This window comes from Lontra canadensis, unplaced genomic scaffold (assembly GCF_010015895.1).
Source record: "Lontra canadensis isolate GAN:19392208 unplaced genomic scaffold, GSC_riverotter_1.0 scaffold38, whole genome shotgun sequence".
NCBI classification, from domain to species: domain Eukaryota; kingdom Metazoa; phylum Chordata; class Mammalia; order Carnivora; family Mustelidae; genus Lontra; species Lontra canadensis.
The window spans coordinates 12,260,166-12,278,872 of record NW_022631032.1 but is presented as its reverse complement, the minus strand read 5'-3'; the positions used below and the strand labels follow the sequence as shown (position 1 = coordinate 12,278,872).

Below are 18,707 nucleotides of genomic sequence, written 5' to 3'. Positions count from 1 at the left end.
CCTTGAAATCTAGTTGGGAAAACACAACTAACATACTGGAAGGAATTCATGAACATGTTGGCCCTTCTCTGAAAGTATTGTTAGTGCAATAGGGTCTTCAAAGAAGGTAAAGACTAGAGTGTATAAGATTTGCTTCTTCATGCAAGTGGGAATAAATACCAATCTAAGGTCATAGGATAGTAGTATTTTCAAAAGGCTTTGAATTTATCCCGCTGATAGTTTTCCTTTAATAACCCCAAAAAGGCAGTTATCTTCCCACTCGTGTGTATGTCTTAGCACGACAGTTATTTCTTGTTCATTTTATGTATCTAACATGAGTTGGCGATGGGCTTTGCTCCATCTCGCTCAGGGGCTCAGGGTGATAGATGCTCCGTGTTCCTACAACTGTCCCATTGCTCCATCCGGAATATGGCTTAAGAATTCATCGAGGAAGGGAAAAAGATGTTGCTTTTCACTGTCTTATTCCTACCTGTGATGCACTTCCTTTCCACTCACAGTGCAGTGATTCCAGCCCAAAAGCCAAGAAACATAGGGAAGCATGTAGAATATACTTGGTGAACACTGTCTCTACCTCATGAATGATGTACCATACATATATGAAGTCAAACATAAGGCCAATTGGGACGCCTGGGTGGCTCAGTTGGTTAAGCGGCTGCCTTCGGCTCAGGTCATGATCCCAGCGTCCTGGGATCGAGTCCCACATCGGGCTCCTTGCTCGGCAGGGAGCCTGCTTCTCCCTCTGCCTCTGTCTGCCTGTGCTCGCTCACTCTCTCTCCCTCTGTCTCTGACAAATAAATAAATAAAATCTTTAAAAAAAAAAAAAACATAAGGCCAATTAATGAAACAAGTTGTAAAATGATATGAATTCTTAGAGATAGGTACATGGTACAAAAAGTATGAAGAAATACATGGATACACCAAATATAATGTCCAGAACAAAGTTTAATCCCTGGGAAATAGGAGGGGTGGAACTGAGGAAGGATGTACAGAGGACCTCAGTAGTGTTAGTAATCTGGTGATGGATCATAAGTATTTTTTTGTGTTATTTTTTTGCCTTTTTATGTATTTTTAATGTAAATTTTTTAAAAATTGGATACTAGAGATGGCATATATGTGGGCAAGTTAAAAAGGAAGTTAATGTTGATTTTAACATTAATATTAATTTAACATTAATCCCATTAATATTTTCATATAAGTAGGAAAAAAAGTATATTATGATCAGATGAATAATTTTTACATTGTATTTATTTTGTGGTTGCGCCAGGCACATTTCTAGTTACCAGTGACAAGTACTTAAGTTTAAAACTATACATACTTGAGGTTATAAAATGATGCTTTGGGTCTAAATATTCTCAAACGTTTACCAAGCATTTCTGTGAAATTTCTGAGTCTCCTTATTCATTGATTCACAGTTGGTAATATCTTTAGTTAACTTGGTTGATACTGGGGGCAAGAAACTGGAAATTAAAATTAAAAATTAAATTAAAATTAAAAACAAAAATAAGAAAATGCTTTCATGTACATAAGCGATATTGATGTGCTAAATATTTTATAAAGAAAATACCTATATAGCAATCTCAAAATGGTGATAACATAAGAACTAACCATTCCTTTTTTTTTTTTTTAAGATTTCATTTATTTATTTGACAGAAAGAGAGCACAAGTAGAGAGGCAGGCAGAAGAGGGGTGGGGGGGTGGGGAGCCAGATGCGGGGCTTGATCCCAGAACCCTGGGATAATAACCTGAGCCAAAGGCAGAGGCTTAACCCACTGAGCCACCTGGGTGCCCCAAGATCTAACCATTCTTGGGAGCTAAGGCATGCTAAGACATTTAGATGTTTTTTCTCACTATCTTCCCCTAAATAACCTATCTGCTCATTCAAAAAAAAAAAATTTACCTTTTCTGCTGACCTATTACAATTTCTAACAACCATTATAACCAGAAACTTACTGTAATACAGTGTTTTGAATTTTATTTAACCCTCCTCCCCATTATCTTCTCTGAAAAAAGAGGGAAAATTCTTCTAAAGGAGATGAGCTGCAAAAAGTAGAAAATGTGAACCTGAGGCTAATAATAAGTTCTATGTAACAGCATTCCTATATCTTGGCTGACAGCTTGTGAGCATGTACCCCCTGGAACGTTCACAATCTAAATACACCCAACTAAAAATCCCGCACTTGGGTCTTTTGGTTTCCAATTTTTTGACAAGTATGGACTGAAGTCAAAATCTTATTAAAAAAGACTCACCCATAGAAAGGAGAACCCTCTTACATTGTTGGTGGGAATGCAAACTGGTGCAGCCACTCTGGAAGATAGTATGGAGGTTCCTCAAAAAGTTAAGAACAGAGCTGCCCAGCAGTTCCACTATGAGGTATTTATCCAAAAGATACAAAGGGGCACATGCACCCTAATGTTCATAGCAGCGGTGTCCACAATAGCCAAAATATGGAAAGAGCCTAGGGGTCCATTGACCGATGAATGGATAAAGAAGTTGTATATATATGTGTAATGAAATACTATGCAGCCATCAAAAAGAATGAAATCTTGCCATTTGCAACAACATGGATGGAACTAGAAGGTATTATGCTAAGCAAAATAAGCCAGTCTGAGGCAAATACCATATGATTTCACTTATGTGGAATTTACGAAATAAAACAGATGAACATAGGGGAAGGGAAGGAAAAATAAAATAAGATGAAAACAGAGAGGGAGGCAAATCATAAGAGACTTTTAACTCCAGGAAACAAACTGAGGGTGCTGGAGGGGGAGGTAGGTGGGAGATAGGGTAAATGGGCACTTGATATAATAAGCGCTGGGTGTTATATGCAACTTACGAACCACTAAATTCTACTCCTGAAACTAAAAATACAGTATATGTTAACTAAATTGAATTTAAACACAAAATTTTTTTTAAAAAAGACCCTCCCATTACTCTTTTAAAAAGAGCACAGAGGGAGAGTGGGAAGAGAAACAGACTCCACACTGAGCAGAGGGCCCAATGTGGGGCTTGATCCCAGGACTCTGAGATCATGACCTGAGCTAAAGACAGATCTTTAACTGACTGATCCACCCAGGTGCCCCACAAAAGAATAAAATTTGATGAGATTTCTTTTTGATAATAGTTGAAAATAATTCATGAAAAGCTAATTTAAAGAGAAAGGTAATATAAAATGTTTAATTCCTGAAAATAGTTAATGCAAGAAAATAAAACCCTCTTTCTTGATTCAGTTGGCTTCCTGCTCATTCTTTATTTTTTTTTTTTAGTCTTTCTGTGCTTATGAAATATTTTAAATCAGGAGTTGGCAGATGTTTTCTATAAAAGGCCAGATGTAAATATCTGAGGCTTTGCAAGGTCACAAATTCTCTGTCACAGTTTGTCTTCCTTTTTTTTTTTTTTTTTAAACAACACTTTAATTATGTAAAACTACTCTTAGCCCCAAGCCTTAAAAAACAGGTAGTGGGCCAGATTTGGCCCACAGAATGTATTTTGTCAATCCCCATTTTAAATAGAAAAGCATAGTGAATGACAGAAAAAGCATTCATTATTACCTACCACTTAGCTTTGTCAGATATTAACATTTTATCATACTTGCTTCAGATCTTTAGTATTTTTTTATTATCATCATCGTTTTTAAAAAAATCATCTCAGATATAGTTGAAACCCCCCGGGGTCCCTAACCAAGTTTTCTCTCTCCTTTCCAGAAGTAACCACTGCCCTGAATTTGGTATTTATCTCCTGCAAGTTTTTATATAGTATTATTTGTCATATTCTTACAGTGAGAGAGTGAACAAAAAGTAATAGGAAATCAAATTTGAGAGGTAGATTGAGGCCAATTTATGAATGACCTATATGGTATGCTCAACCCTTAGGGTGAGGAACTAAAGGTTTTTAAGCAGAAAAGTCCCATGGTATTTTTTTTTATGAATAATACATTTTTAAAAGTATAATAAATGTTAAATTAGGCTTTTTTTTTCAATTTCTTAGACAATTTTTACCAGTTCAAAACATTTCAATTAAAAGCTTTGTGTAAATGGAATACTATGCAGCCATCAAAAGAAATGAAATCTTGCCATTTGCGACAACGTGGATGGAACTAGAGGGTATCATGCTTAGTGAAATAAGTCAATCGGAGAAAGACAACTATCATATGATCTCCCTGATATGAGGGAGAGGAGATGCAACATGGGGGGTTAAGGGAGTAGGAGAAGAGCAAATGAAGCAAGATGGGATTGGGAGGGAGATAAACCATAAGTGACTCCTAATCTCACAAAACAAACTGAGGGTTGCAGCGGGGAGGGGGGTTGGGAGAGGGGGGGTGGGGTTATGGACATTGGGGAGGGTATGTGCTATGGTGAGGGCTGTGAAGTGTGTAAACCTGGCGATTCACAGACCTGTACCCCTGGGGAAAAAAATATATGTTTATAAAAAATAAAATTTAAAAAAAAAAGCAAAAAAAAAAAAAAGCTTTGTGTAATGGGGCATATAGGAAGTGCGTTGGTGACTGAAAAGAAAGATTAACTTGAAGATAGTATATGTTACTAATATTTTAACATTGTTTCAAAATAATTTCTCAAGAGTGAGCAATATTAGTTCAGACGTTTTTTGCCCAGAAATAAAATTCAAACCTGTATTGGAAGTGATAAGCAAATAGAAAATATGTTTGGTATTGAGAGTTTGATATCTAGATACTGGTCTGGATCAGGAGTCAACAACATGATGCCCAAGGACTTAAATCTTTCCTGTGACCTGTGTTTGTAAATAGTTGTATTAGAACACAGCTGCACCCATTTGTTTACATATGATCTGACTGCTTTTGTCCTCCACCTAAATTGAGTATTTAAAGACCTTAAAGCCTGAAATATCAACTATCTGGCCATTTATAGAAAAAAGTTTGTGAACTCTTCAGCTAGATATTATTTGACCGTAGATCAGCAAAAGGTTTTTGACGAGGTTCTATGTGATATTTTGTTAAAGGCATTGGAAATACTTGGAAACATCATTAAATATCAGTAGTAAAAACTACCAGTGATTGTCAGCAGTCAAATAGTACACCAATAGAAAAAGCAAAATAAATGAGCGCAGTGTTTGGAAATTCTTCATCATGAGTTCTGATCTTGGGTTTTGATCTACACAGATTTCCCCCAGCCCCCGGTGATGACCCATCTCTTACTTTCCCACTTGAAACAGTTTCCTTTTCATCCCTTTCTAACTGTCAAGTTATTGATATTATTGACTAGCAAATGAACATTTAGTACATGCTTTCTTCACTAAGCCTCTAGGTGACAGCAAACAACCTGTAGGTTCTAGAATAGCTGAGGTGTGAAGATGGGCGAAAATGAGTTATATAAGAAGAGAACAGCCTATGGAGGAGGAAAAGAGGGATGTGTCGGAGCTCTCAGAGGGTTTCATTATTTTGAATGAATGAATGAATTACTGAAAACATGTTTTGACATAGGAGATAATACAATTTTTAAAGAACACTTAGAAACTATAAAATATTATTACAGTCATTTTTGGTCTGTTTTTAGCCAAATGGAGCAATAGCCTGTTAGCTGATATTCACAACTTAAAATAATAAAACCTAGACTCCCTTGAAAATTCTCTCTCCTTAATTTTGGTTGAAAAAAAAAAAAGCTAGGAAAAAATTTCTATTATTGTTTGCCTCAATTGAAAGAATGGAGGAAATGGGGCAGAATTCTTTAACAAAAGAAGAATTTAAGGTAAATAAAGAGGAAGATTTTTTTTTAAAAGCTCAACTATAATATTTAAGTCTAGTGAAACCTTAAAAATTTCAACTAATTGTGGGGAGAACCTGTGCAAATTACTAAAAAGTACAAATTAAAATTTCAGTGGGTTGGGCCGCTGCCTTCGGCTCGGGTCATGATCTCGGGGTCCTGGGATGGAGTCCCGCGTCGGGCCCTTTGCTCGGCGGGGGGCCTGCTTCCCTCTCTCTCTCTGCCTGCCTCTCTGTCTGCTTGTGATCTCTCTCTGTCAAATAAATAAATAAAATCTTTAAAAAAAAAAGAAATAGCTTTATTTTTATTTATTAGTTTCAAGAATAAAAAGTAAAGGGGCACCTGGGTGGCTCAGTCGTTAAGTGTCTGCCTTCGGCTCAGGTCACGATCCCTGGGTCTTGGGATGGATGGAACCCTGCATTAGGCTTCCTGTCGGCAGGAAGCCTGCTTCTCCCTCTCCCACTCCCCCTGCTTGTGTTCCTGCTCTTGCTCTCTCTCTGTCAAATAAATAAATAAAACCTTAAAAAAAAAAAAAAAAGGTAGAACTACCACCAAAGTATTGCCAAGTGTGAACTTTAGCTAGACCTATTTCAATAATGAAGTAGAGATCATTTATAGTCGTTAAAAAATTATTAAGGAAGACAATTTAGGTGATATAAACAAACTTTAAACATTTCATGAAATGGACAGTCTCCTTTCAGAGAACTGCAAAATGGACCATAAGGCAAAAAGCTTTTGTAAGCTGAAGAATAAAGAACAAGGAAGAGCCAAATAGAAAACATTTTATTGGCTGGGGCCACATAGCCTTGCCTGTCATGAAAAGGTGCAGAATTAGCTTGGCACTGGAGAATTGCCTATGTGAATATATTGTGTTTCTGGTCAAGCAGAGCATTGATAGGGACACAATTATCTTAAGTTTTGCTTTGCTAGGTGGCACCCCTGGCAGAAACAGCTCTATCTTGGGCCTAAACATTTATTTCCACAATCCCCTTATTTAATCATCCTCTTCACCATTTTAGAGGTTTGATCAAAAATACCAGTCTTTTAGTTATCATCACTTCTTCAAGTCTCAGTGTAGTTTTCAAGAGATGATGTCAGACTCCTGTTCTAGGAGCTGGTTTTGTTTTTCTGTTCTCTTTTGTTGTTCCAGTCTGAGAGAGACCATCTGTCAGCTGGTCAATAGCTCTCCACATGCCTTTAAACTTTTGAGAGAATGCAGTATATTAGGGAGAAAAATATTGTGATATAATATTTGGGGCACTGGGTGGCTCAGTCAGTTAAGCATCTGCCTTCAGCTCAGGTCATGATCCCAGGGTCCTGGGATTGAACCCCGTGTTAGACTCTGCCTGGTGGGAAGTCTACTTCTCTCTGCTGCTCTCCCTCTCCCTACTTCTCTCTCACTGCTCATTTTCTCTCTCTCTCTCCCTCCCTCTCTCAAATAATAAAATATTTTAAAAGATCTTTAAATATATATCGTATTTATATAAATAACATATGACTATAATAATAATTGGCAATAAAACAGTCCCATGGTTTGGACAGTACAAATGAACCAGGGTACCCATAACACAAACCAGCTAGAATCAATAAGTCAAGAAATGATCCCCAAGGGGTAGATATTTCTTTAAGCCAGTTGGTATGTTTATGTATTTTGTGTAACTGTATCTCCACTTCCCTAGAAAGGTTTATCTACTGAGCTTGTTTCAGAAAAACTGAGGCATTGGAAATCAGGGAAAGATTTATAATGGGCAGAACTACAGGATTACCAGCATCTTTGCAAATTGAACAGGCGGTTGGAGGATGGATTACCTGCTTTAGCAGTGGCCTGAAATATGTCAACAATGGCATTATCTTTTCAGGCATGAACAAGCAAAAAATTGGACAAAAGAACCATAAATACCTTTATGGTATAAGATTTAGGAAAAAGATAGTTGGAGAAGGAATGAAGAAACATTCTTGATCTGATGTCTTGGAAGGAAGCAGTCTGCCTCCATGTCCGCTACTTTTTCCTACTCAGTTGGATTTTGAGGTCTCTGGCATTCAGGATCAGATGTTTGGTGGAGCCTTCTTCAGTTGTGAAATAGGCGTGCAAGGTTTGATGCCTTGTAATTTAGCAGTATTGTTGGTAGTTCAGAGTAGGTGGTAGGGTCCTTTCCATGAATCCCACCTTTAAAAAAACAATAGAGTAAAACAATAACTATCCATAAATGACAAAAGACTTAAAAATGCCCATAGTTAAAGATCTGATAAGAATTCACTATATTAGAATTGATAAGGAAATTTGGTTATTTCTGTGACATACAACATTTTAAGAGAACTGGAATTATGACTGGTAATATTATACCAGGACATATCAGATTTTTAACAATTTCATACAATTTCTAGAACACTTAATAGCATGCATCCATACAAATATAACCTAAGAAGGTTTATTACATATTTGACAGTGTTTCTTATGTGATTTAACATACCAAATAAACCCAGTTAGTTTAACATCTCTTTTTTACAAGGTGAGAGACAAATCCTTTGAGATTTTCCAGGGACTCTGGCAGATCTTAAAGTCACTTTGAGGTAAAATAACTCCATTTAGAATTTGGCTTGGGGAAGTTATCAAGATGTCAGAAGGTTTGAAAACTATAATAAATAGGATCACAGGTCATTATAAATAATAGTTTTCTATTTAACCAAAGTGACAATAGAAGATTTTAAAGGTAAATAAATAAGGTTACAGGGTTGTGAACAAAATTTTAGCCCTTTTAATATTGAGAAGACTGGGTTTTCTTTTTTTTTTTTTAAGATTTTATTTATTTATTTGACAGAGATCACAAGTAGGCAGAGAGGCAGGCAGAGAGAGAGGAGGAAGCAGGCTCCCTGCTGGGCAGAGAGCCCGATGTGGGGCTCGATCCCAGGACCCTGAGACCACGACCCGAGCCGAAGGCAGAGGCTTTAACACACTGAGCCACCCAGGTACCCCTGACTGGGTTTTCTTAAGTAGTCAAAGACCCAATAAAGACAATATGAAACATAGTAAATTTTTTTGGTGAGAAAAAGTCTTAGCTGACCAGGCAGATTACTTAGAAAGAAAAAACTTTGTTTACAATTTTTTTTTTTTATTTAGAGCAGACCAATCTAAGGAAACACTTTGTTTATTTAACAGAGAGAAAACCAAATTCTAGTTTTGAATCAGTGCATCGAAGATACTAAGAACTTTTTAACTCATTTTTTTTAACTTAAATAAATCCATTCCAATCTTAGCTAGATTGACCACACATAAAGTTCCTTTCTCAGGATTCCTTTCCCATGCACCTTCTACAGCTCTTCTATATCCATTCAGATTTTGTCCTAATTTTTTTTTTCTTATTCTGAAACAATTATTTTACTTTTGAACAAAATTACTTTCTTTTTTCCTTTGCCAAAAAAGCAAAACAACGACAACAAAACTTCATGTCCTTCATACCCTATCCAAGCGACACATTCTATTTTCCTTAACAATTTTTAATATATAGTTGTTTTCTTTTACCCGTATTATTTCAGTAATTTTAGTTGTGTATATTGATTAAAATTCTTAACCCTTAGAACCTTTAATTCCTAATGAAAACCGAGGAATAAGCAATAGTGGACTGTGGTCTAGCAAATTTATAAACACACTTCATAATTTCTAGAAGTATATTCTTTCTATAGTAAATTTTTCAATGTGGCACAACATGTGTTCAGTAATAGACCCAATTATTTTAGTTACTCTGTAAAAGGAAGCCAGAAGTAGATAAACTGTGTTTATTATATAAATAATGTAAAAAAGTTTATAATGTAAGTAATGTTTTCAGGGGCGCCTGGGTGGCTCAGTGGGTTAAAGCCTCTGCCTTCAGCTCGGGTCATGATCCCGGGGTCCTGGGATCGAGCCCCACATGGGGCTTTCTGCTCGGTGAGGAGCCTGCTTCTCCCTCTCTGCCTACTTGTGGTCTCTGTCTTTCAAATAAATAAAATCTTTAAAAAAATAATAATGTTTCAGTAATTTATCTTATTTGGAAATAATCTAGATATTCAATGAATATCTAAAATTTAACTTAATTCAGTATAATTTTAAGGTTTCAAGTTAACCAAAAAGATTTTGGAAAATATCTTTAAGTAGACATACTGTAAAGCATAATTATTATTGAAAAGTCCATTTATAACTTAAACTTATATCTATTTAATTTACATGTTCTTAACAATTATGAAACTTTCATGAGGCATTTAACAGCCATCGTCTTAAATTATCTTTCTTTTTGACAGATTTTGCAACAGAGATGGCATGAGCTCTTTGGACTTATAGTAGACTTAGGAAGAATGAAAGTTGTATGTCTGCATTATATTTAATATTGACAGTTCTAAAGACATGCCTGTTTTAGTTAAACCAACAAACTAAAACTAGTTTTCCCCCCAGAGATTATCCTAGATCATGTAACTTGAAAAGCGTTTGGGTTAGTGTCTATGTTTCTGAGAGTATATTCTTGATTCATCTTGACACTTAAGTTTTTTTAAACCAATAGAGCTTCTTTACAAATTAATTTTGGCAGTACTCTCTGGAAGTAGAAAAATGTCAGCCATCTGGAACATATAACCACAGATATACATAAACATATAGATAGACACAAATAGGGATCTTACAGGTTTTGTTCTAAAAATTCAGCCATGAAACAGGTATGATAATGCAAAACTCACTAGTTTGTTTCAGTGTTCCAAAATTCATTGTTAACTCACTAGTTTTTTAAAAGAACATTTGGGTCCAATTGTGTTTCTGGCAGAAGGGATAAATTTTAAGGTTACGTGACTAATATTTGAGGAGAAGACTTTGAAGATTTTTCATTCACTGATAGGCTTTCCTTTTTTCCCCCTCCTTCTTAAAAGAATTACCTTGGTTCCTAGAGAAGACCAGATAGAACAAGTACATCTCAAAGGCACAAAGAAAGAATGCAAGTTCCTCCAAAAAGGACTTCTGTTTCCTAAGGCCAGAATTTTTACAGTATGCACAAGCCATTTGAGATGAATAGGGGAGTTTTGAGAATTGGTGAAAAGCATAGGTGGGCTTTTTCTGTTCTTGTAAAGGTTCCATTTGTAGGACAGTTGTTTTTAATTCCTCAAAGCATCCAGTTGTAACCTGAATAATATTAAGGTATTGACATACCCACCCAATTACATTATCTTCAGTCTGCTATTTTGTATCAGGGAGATCTTCAATTAAGCTAGAAATTGAAGATTTCTATGTTCTAGATTTAGACTCTTTGGAATGTTTTCCTTTCCCTCGAGGTATGAAGTTTAATTTAGCCTGGGGAGAAGGTCTAAAGAAAAAGTTCTATCAGGCTCTGAATATCAGCTCCCAATTTGGCCAACTTCTGACCATAGAGCTCCTTAAAAAATCTTTCAAATATTTTGTCAGTTTTCAGCTGGGACAAACTGAATATTCCTGGCAGTACTAAACAACCCCTTGGATGCAAGAAGGATCCCTAAGAGTGTGCAAAAGATACTACCCTCCCAAGATCCAAAGCCATTCCCAAAGATAGCCAAAAGAAAGAAAGACAATTCCTCCTAAGAGCTGGCAGCAGTTGGTAGAACCCTAGCCACAAATGGAGTGCAAGCCATGTTTTTCCAGCCATTTATTAGGCTTCCAGTCTGATGGTTGACCTGCCTGCATACACAATAACAGACAGCCTGTGTGTGTGAGACAGGCAAAAAGCTAAGCCAAGTTCTGAAGACAAATGAGGGAAAGGATCAACAACAAATGGGTACCCCAAAACCAAATTCACAAGAGTATGCATTTAGAAAGGAGAGGACAGGGACACCTGGGTGGCTCAGTCAGTTAAGCTTCTGCCTTTGGCTCAGGGTCTTGGGATCAAGTCCCGCATCAAGCTTCTTTCTCAGTGGAGAGCCTCTTTCTCCCTCTGCCTGCTGCTCCCTCTGCTTGTGCCCTGTCTCTCTCTCTCTGACAAATTAAATAAATAAAATCTTAAAAAAAAAAAAAAAAGGAGGGGACAGTGGAATTTTTACCTTCCTTTCTCAACTGAAAACTATGGAGATCCAGAACTGACTGTGTAAGAGTTCTCACCCTTTGTTGGCTTCTGCCAGTTTTCCTACGATCTTTCTTATCTGCAGGCTCAGGAGAAAATGGGGTTTAAAGTATAGTCCTAGTATCTGCCAGAATTTGGCAAGGTTTTTCTTTAATTTTAGTTCCCTTTAGAATACCTAAGGGAATAACTGGTAGCAGTCTACTAGAGGATCCCTGAGAATCCCATTAACTCTGGGAGGGGTCCATATGGGGATTCTCCATCCGCAGCAGATATGGGAGCATTGACTTGTGGGGAATTTGACAAGACCTCTGAGGACAATCTTTTTTCCCATCCTCATTGATTGCAAATGAGACGTCAGTTTCTAGGCTGGTGTTTTTATGATGGATCCCTACAATGGTATAATGGGGGAGGCCCAGATGTTTTAGGTCTCTGGACTTGAAGCTGTTGCAGTTTTAGGGCCACTAACTTGGCAGACTTTCGTTTACCTTCTTGTATTCTCTTCAGAGTAGAAAAACAATCCAGATAAAGGATTACTAGAAAGAGTATTCAATTAAAGGAGGATAGAGGGGACTAGTAGGAGTTGTTTCAGTCTTACATTCTTTTGTTTTGGGTACTTCTCGTGTCTTTAATTTGTCATTAGCATTTTTCAGTGAGTCTTTCAGTGAAGCTATTTTGGAATTTTGAAGTCTTTTGGAGGCTCCCACCTGCCTATTAAAATAGGCATCCCACTCTGTTTGTTTGATTTGAGAACCCCCCCCCCCCCGCTTTTAAGTGAACTTCTTAAATGAATGATCTTGTCTAATTGGAATGCTTTCCATATGGCCGTTGTAATTCCAGGCTGTCTTTATGTCATTTTGTAGATACCTTCATCTTCCAGGATCACAGTTCTTAGACATAAAATAGACAGGTGCGTTGAAAGTTTGCATGCTTAATTCTTTGAAAGGAGTATCCCATTTATTTAGCTAATCCTGGATCTCTTGGCACCAAATTAATACTTAAGAAGGATCTGCTGCTCAGTTGGGTACTTTGTGTGGTGTTTTACACTGTACCTTTGATGCATGGTTTTCTCCAGGTTGGCAGGTGACCTAGTGTCAATCTAACCCATTCCAAGACCAACTTATCCTAGCACAAGAGTCTTAGAGTTAGGTGGTGAGTGCTCCAACAGACTCTAAGTGCTTGACCTGTGCCCACCAGTTTTGTGGCTTTGGTTTCTGAGATTCCCATTACCAGTAGATTTCATATTCTTTTCACCAGAAAATTCCTTTACAGTGTGGACACTCTGATGACTTTTAATAGTTTGACTCTTGCCAACTTAGATTTTTATTTTGACAGTCAAAACAGTTCAGATTTCTTATCTCTTTATTTTCCAAGTCCCCCAGCAGTTTATACTGTGAACTTGCCTCAAGATTTTGTGAGTCCCCTAACAGCTGCACCCATTGTGGACTCCTAATATAACTGTCCCAGAACCCTCCTGGAAATTTCAACCCCAGAACCTTTTCAGGAACAGTATATACATATATACTTTTTAAATAATGTTTGTTTGGACCAGAGAGCTACCCACAGGGGTATGAAGCTCAAATCTGAGTGTGACTCACCACAGCTCTCAGTAGTGATGAGAACAGTGAACTCTCAAAGGGTTCAGTGGGTGCCTTGTCTGTACGACTTGTCCCGTAGGCATTAGCAGTCAGCCTTGGATCTCATCCCTTATCACCAAAAACTGTTAAAAGTGATTAAAGAAGACAGTTTAGGTGATACAAACTTTAACACTTTATGAAGTAGACAGTCTCCTTTTGGAGAACTGAAAAAAGGGGCATAAGACAAAAAGCTTTTGTAGAATAAAGAGTAAAGAACAAGGAAGAGGCAAATAGAATAAATGTGATTGGCTGGGGCCACTTAATTAACCTTGTCTGGGGTGAGAAGGCTCAGAGTTGGCTTTGCATTGAATTGGCTGCATGAATATACTGCATTTCTGGTCAAGCAGAACTTTTGCAGGGACATGGTATCTAAGTTTCAGTTTGCTTGACATGGTACTCAGGCAGGAATGGCTCTTTCTTGGGCCAGAAATTTATTTCAACATAGTTAATACGTAATTGGTATGCAAAGTAGAGGTTGCTAAAATGCTTTAAATGCATAAAATAGTTTGTAAATAGTATAAGCATGCATAACATACAGGAGGAGATAAAAATGAATCAGACATGACAAGCCTTTGTGGAGCCCACAGTCTAATAAGGGAGGTGAGCTGTTTACTATGATGGAAAGTAGAAAGAATAGATTCCAGAAGAGAGAGATAAATGAAGTCCTACAGGAACTCAGAGGAGGGAGAGATAACGTCTCAGCTTGTGGAATTCAAGGAAGTTTCTCTGGAGGAGATAGTATTTGGATATGGGTGCTCCAACTCAACAAATTTACTTAAGGTGCTAGCTCTTGGTGCTATGACAGTGTTGATGATACTTAGAGGTTTATTTCTCCAGTGGCTTGGATCAGTTCCATTCTATTCCATTCCATTGCATTCCATTCCATTCCATTGCATTCTAAGACATCAAAGTGTACTTTAATCCTATCCATCTGTCTTAACATTTATAAGCATTGGTCTCAGGGGTATCCAGTAAGAGAGACTAGATGGATATGTCATGAAACCATTATTTCTGTCACACCTAAGCTCTGTGGTAGCCTAATCTTGATGATCAACTGTGACCAAAATTGGTTTATCAGACCTTTCCTTCCTAGAGAGTATGAAGGGAAACATCAGATTCTTCTGGTTATATTACTGTGAATTCTAACTTAGTGGAATCCACTCTAACCTGTTTCCCATCAGCTTTCCGGAGTCTTAAAGTCAGAATTTAAGCAGATAATGTATCTGACAACCAAATTCATACCTTGCCATCTCTTTTTCCACTTCAGCCTCCAAAGATGTGATCACCAGTTCCTAAATGTACACCTAATAAAACTTAAATGTTAAAATAAGAATTTTGAGGGAGATTTGTGAATCCCTCTCAGGTTTCTGTGTTTGAGCCACCAGCTTATATTGGCCTTTATTTAGCAAATAGTAGCATTAAATAACTTTGTTGAATGAATAAACAAATGAGTGAATGAGTAATCAAATAATGGGATTATTGGTTGCCTATTCTGCCTGCTTCCCAAATGGAAACTGCCCTCTTGCCTGAGCGCTAGCTAGCTCTTTGTCCTTTGACTGTCAAGGATAGATGCAGGAGACCTGAGGTCAGGGTGCCCTTCTAGGACATGAAGGTGGTGCCTCAGCAAAGCTCAATATCTCATTAGGCCTCTGGCCTCTTAATTTCTCTAGCTTTTAACACCAACTGTGGTGTTCTAGGGACAGTCCCGTTACCTTTCCTGGCAAGAAGAAAGAACCCCATTAAGAGCATAAGTCAAGCAGAGAAAGACAATTATCATATGGTTTTACTCATATGTGGAAAATAAGCAATAGCACAGAGGACCGTAGGGGAAGGGAGGGAAATCCAAAGGGGGAGAAATCAGAGAGGGACATGAACCATGAGAGACCATGGACCCTGAGAGGGGAGAAGGGTGGGAGGGTGGGTATTGAGGAGAGCACATGCTGTGATGAGGACTGGGTGTTATATTTAACTAATGAATCATTGAACACTACCTCAGAAGCTAATTATGTGCAATACAGTGGCTAACCAAACATAATTTAAAAAGTTTAATATCTGATTCGATTTGGAAAATTATTTCGTATATGCTGGATGTAAAATTAATTTCAGTGATTCTAAACATCTATATTGAATGTAAACATAACCTGCATTCAGTATCCTAGTGTGAGATACAATAATTATCATTTAATTTTGGTTCTCCTGTTAGCTATAATAAAGCTACCCAAGGGTAAAAAAAAAAAATTCTGATATGGTAAATATTAACAGTTATAACCCACATAATCAAAAACTCTTTGGAGTCCTTAGTAATTTTTAAGAGCATAAGGAGTCCTGAGTCCAAAATGTGTGAAAATCACTGGATTTAGTACATTGTGGTCCATGTAATATGGAGAATTATTCAGTCCTCAAAAATATCACAGAAATGTATTTGTTGATAAGGAAAAACATTCATAATATATTAAGTGGCAAAAGGTTACAAAATGGTGTGCTGTGTTACCCTATTCTTATTTTAAAATATATATGCATATGACTAAAAGATGATTCTAACTTTAAAAAGTATAGATCATTTCCCTTTATTGCAGAATGGAAATCTCTTGATTATAGACTATAGGCATTTTTAGGAGATGGTGCTCTCTTGTTCACCATTGCACCCCTAGGCCCTATTGTAGAACTTCCACATACTGTTTAAATTCTGAATATCTGTCCTTTCTCTTTAAGGAATACCTATACATCTCATTGTCTCATTGTCCTTTTCCCATTCTTAAAATTTCCATCTTCATCCCCATGAATTTAGGTTGGAAAAGAATTTTTCTGGCCATTTAGTTTTTCAGCACGTTTTTTGTTTGTTTGTTTGTTTGTTTGTTTGGTGATGGTGATGGTGGTGTTGGTGGTGGTGATTGTGGTGGTGTTTTGGGATGCCCAGGAGGGTCAGAGAAATCTTTTGGGGTAGGCAGGATTTGTGCTGTTACTAAAACTCTGCTTTCTTCGATCCTGGTCAGGAATCTATGTCTGAGATATCATTCCAGGGGAGAATAAAATGTTTTCTTAGGTTAATGATCTAACATTTTGGTTTTCTCAAAATTTAAATATTATATAATTTTGTACATATATTTAAAAGTATAATAATTATGAAAATAAATTTAAGATTATAGCAAAGCACACTTTAGGAACGTTATTGTTTATTCTGGAGTATTTAAAATAAATGTTTCTCTGTCTTTACATTCAATGTTGATATCCATGCCTTCATTGAGATTAACCAGTCATATCACTGAAGGAAAATGTTTATTCTCCCCTAGAGGTGAGAATTTAAAGGTGCTGATGGCTTCTTTGAATAGAGTTTGGGTAGAAATGAAAACACTCAGTAAGATAGTTGGAAATCATCCTTCCTCCTAATTTATTTAACCACAGTGTGGGTTAATAAAAGTAATGGGATATGGCCAGTAGCAAATTTGAATTTGCAGAATGCGTTCTACTTGTATTTCCCCTCTGCCTTTAGTGGCTTCTGAGGTCAGGTTCTTTTGCATCTTCATTTTTCCTAGTGAATCAGCATCAGCTATCTCAGATATGTCCCCACCTATATTCAAAAGAACTTGTAGATATGTATATACGGATATAGAAAAAAATGGTCAAGATAAAATATTTAATTAAAAACGTAAATTGCAAAACAGATGTACCAGTGTGATCACTTTTTCTTAATATGTTTGTGTGGACACAAAAAAACTGGAGGGTAAACATGCTCCAAATTATGCACATCCCCTAGAATTCTAGTAAAATGTGAGTCCCAGATATCCAGATCCTTCTGATGAGAGTAGTCCCTGCCTACCTTCCACACCACCCTTGGCAGGAGTGAAAAGAAGTTCCCAGAACTCAGCTTATCCAGTTAACACCCTCAGGCCTCCCTCACAGGTCTGCCCAATACTCACAGCTCCACCCCCTCTGCCTTAAGACCATCAGGACTAATCTAATTGGTTCTTCATCCCTGCTTGCACCAATCACCGTAAGAAGTCCAGGAATCCAGATCATCACTCTTCTCACCCTATTCTTGTACATGCTCTCTTCTCAGTCCACATCCAACCCTCCCAACTCCCGAAATCTTTTCCCCATGCCCTCTTGAACTCGTCATTCACTGGCAGAATCTCCTATGTTCTCAGACTCTTTCTGAACATTCCCTTTACTCCTTGTTCTAACTGACATCCATCTCTCCCACAGTATAGCCATGTGAAATGTTGGCTTTTTTTTTTTCTTTCCCAATTCACCCCCTCGCCCACTGGGTCTGGAGGGGGCAGTGAGTGTTCTTTCTTTTATTGCTACTTTCAAACTATTCTTTTTCCTATCTCACTGAAACTACCCCTCCAATTTTGAACTGATGTCATGAGACTCACCACCCAGTACCCCTCCTGGTAGCAGTCATCTACTAACCCCATGTCATTTCCTTCCTTCCTTTCTTTTTTTTTTTTTAAATATTTTATTTATGTATTTGTCAGAGAGAGTGAGCGCACAAGCAGTGGGAGCGGCAAGCAGAGGGAGAAGCAGACTCCCCACTGCCCGGAGATCCTGATGCAAGACTCCATCCCAGGACCCTGGGATTGTGACCTTGAGCCGAAGGGAGACACTTAACCGATTGAGCCACCCAGGCGCCCCTCCTTATTTCTTGAAGATGTTCTCTCTTGGCTCTATGATGCTTCCCAGTACAATTTTTGCTACAATTCTTGTGAGTTTTTAGTAGGTGAAGCAGCCAATACATGTTTCTCAGTTCCTTGATCTCTCCAGTGAATTTGTCTTCTGTCCTTCTTTAGCTACTCCTTCTTTGATTCTGTTTATGTCAGTGATTTTAAAAATATGGTTTCCATCCAATAGCATCAGCATCACCTGGGAGCTTGATAGAAATACATATTTTCATCTAGTGTTCAACGATTGATTAGTTGCGAATAACACCCAGTGCTCATCCCAACCTGTGCCCTCCTTAACGCCCATCACCCAGTTACCCCATCCCTCTACCTCACTCCCTTCTGTAACCAACAAAGACTTATGATGTACTATATGCTGGCTAACTGAACATTAAAAAAAAAAAAACCATATTTTGAGGCCCCGCCCCTCACCTACTAAGTCAAAACTCTAAGGATGGGACTCAACAATCAGTGGTTTAACAAGTCCTTCAGGTAATTCTGGTGCATGCTCTTGTTTGAGAACCATTGCCATAGTTCCTCATTAAAATCACTCTCTTAAATATACTTTCAGCTTCTTTACCTTACCCTCACTTTGTAGTATTCACCTGGAAAAACCACAGCTTACATTAAAT

At 37.5% G+C, this 18,707-nt stretch overlaps 1 protein-coding gene across 2 annotated transcripts in view; it reads left to right on the top strand.

Moving 5' to 3' along the window:
- PPP2R3A (protein phosphatase 2 regulatory subunit B''alpha) overlaps positions 1-18,707 on the top strand; it is a 213,593-nt gene that overhangs the window by 58,807 nt on the left and 136,079 nt on the right. The window lies entirely within an intron of this gene.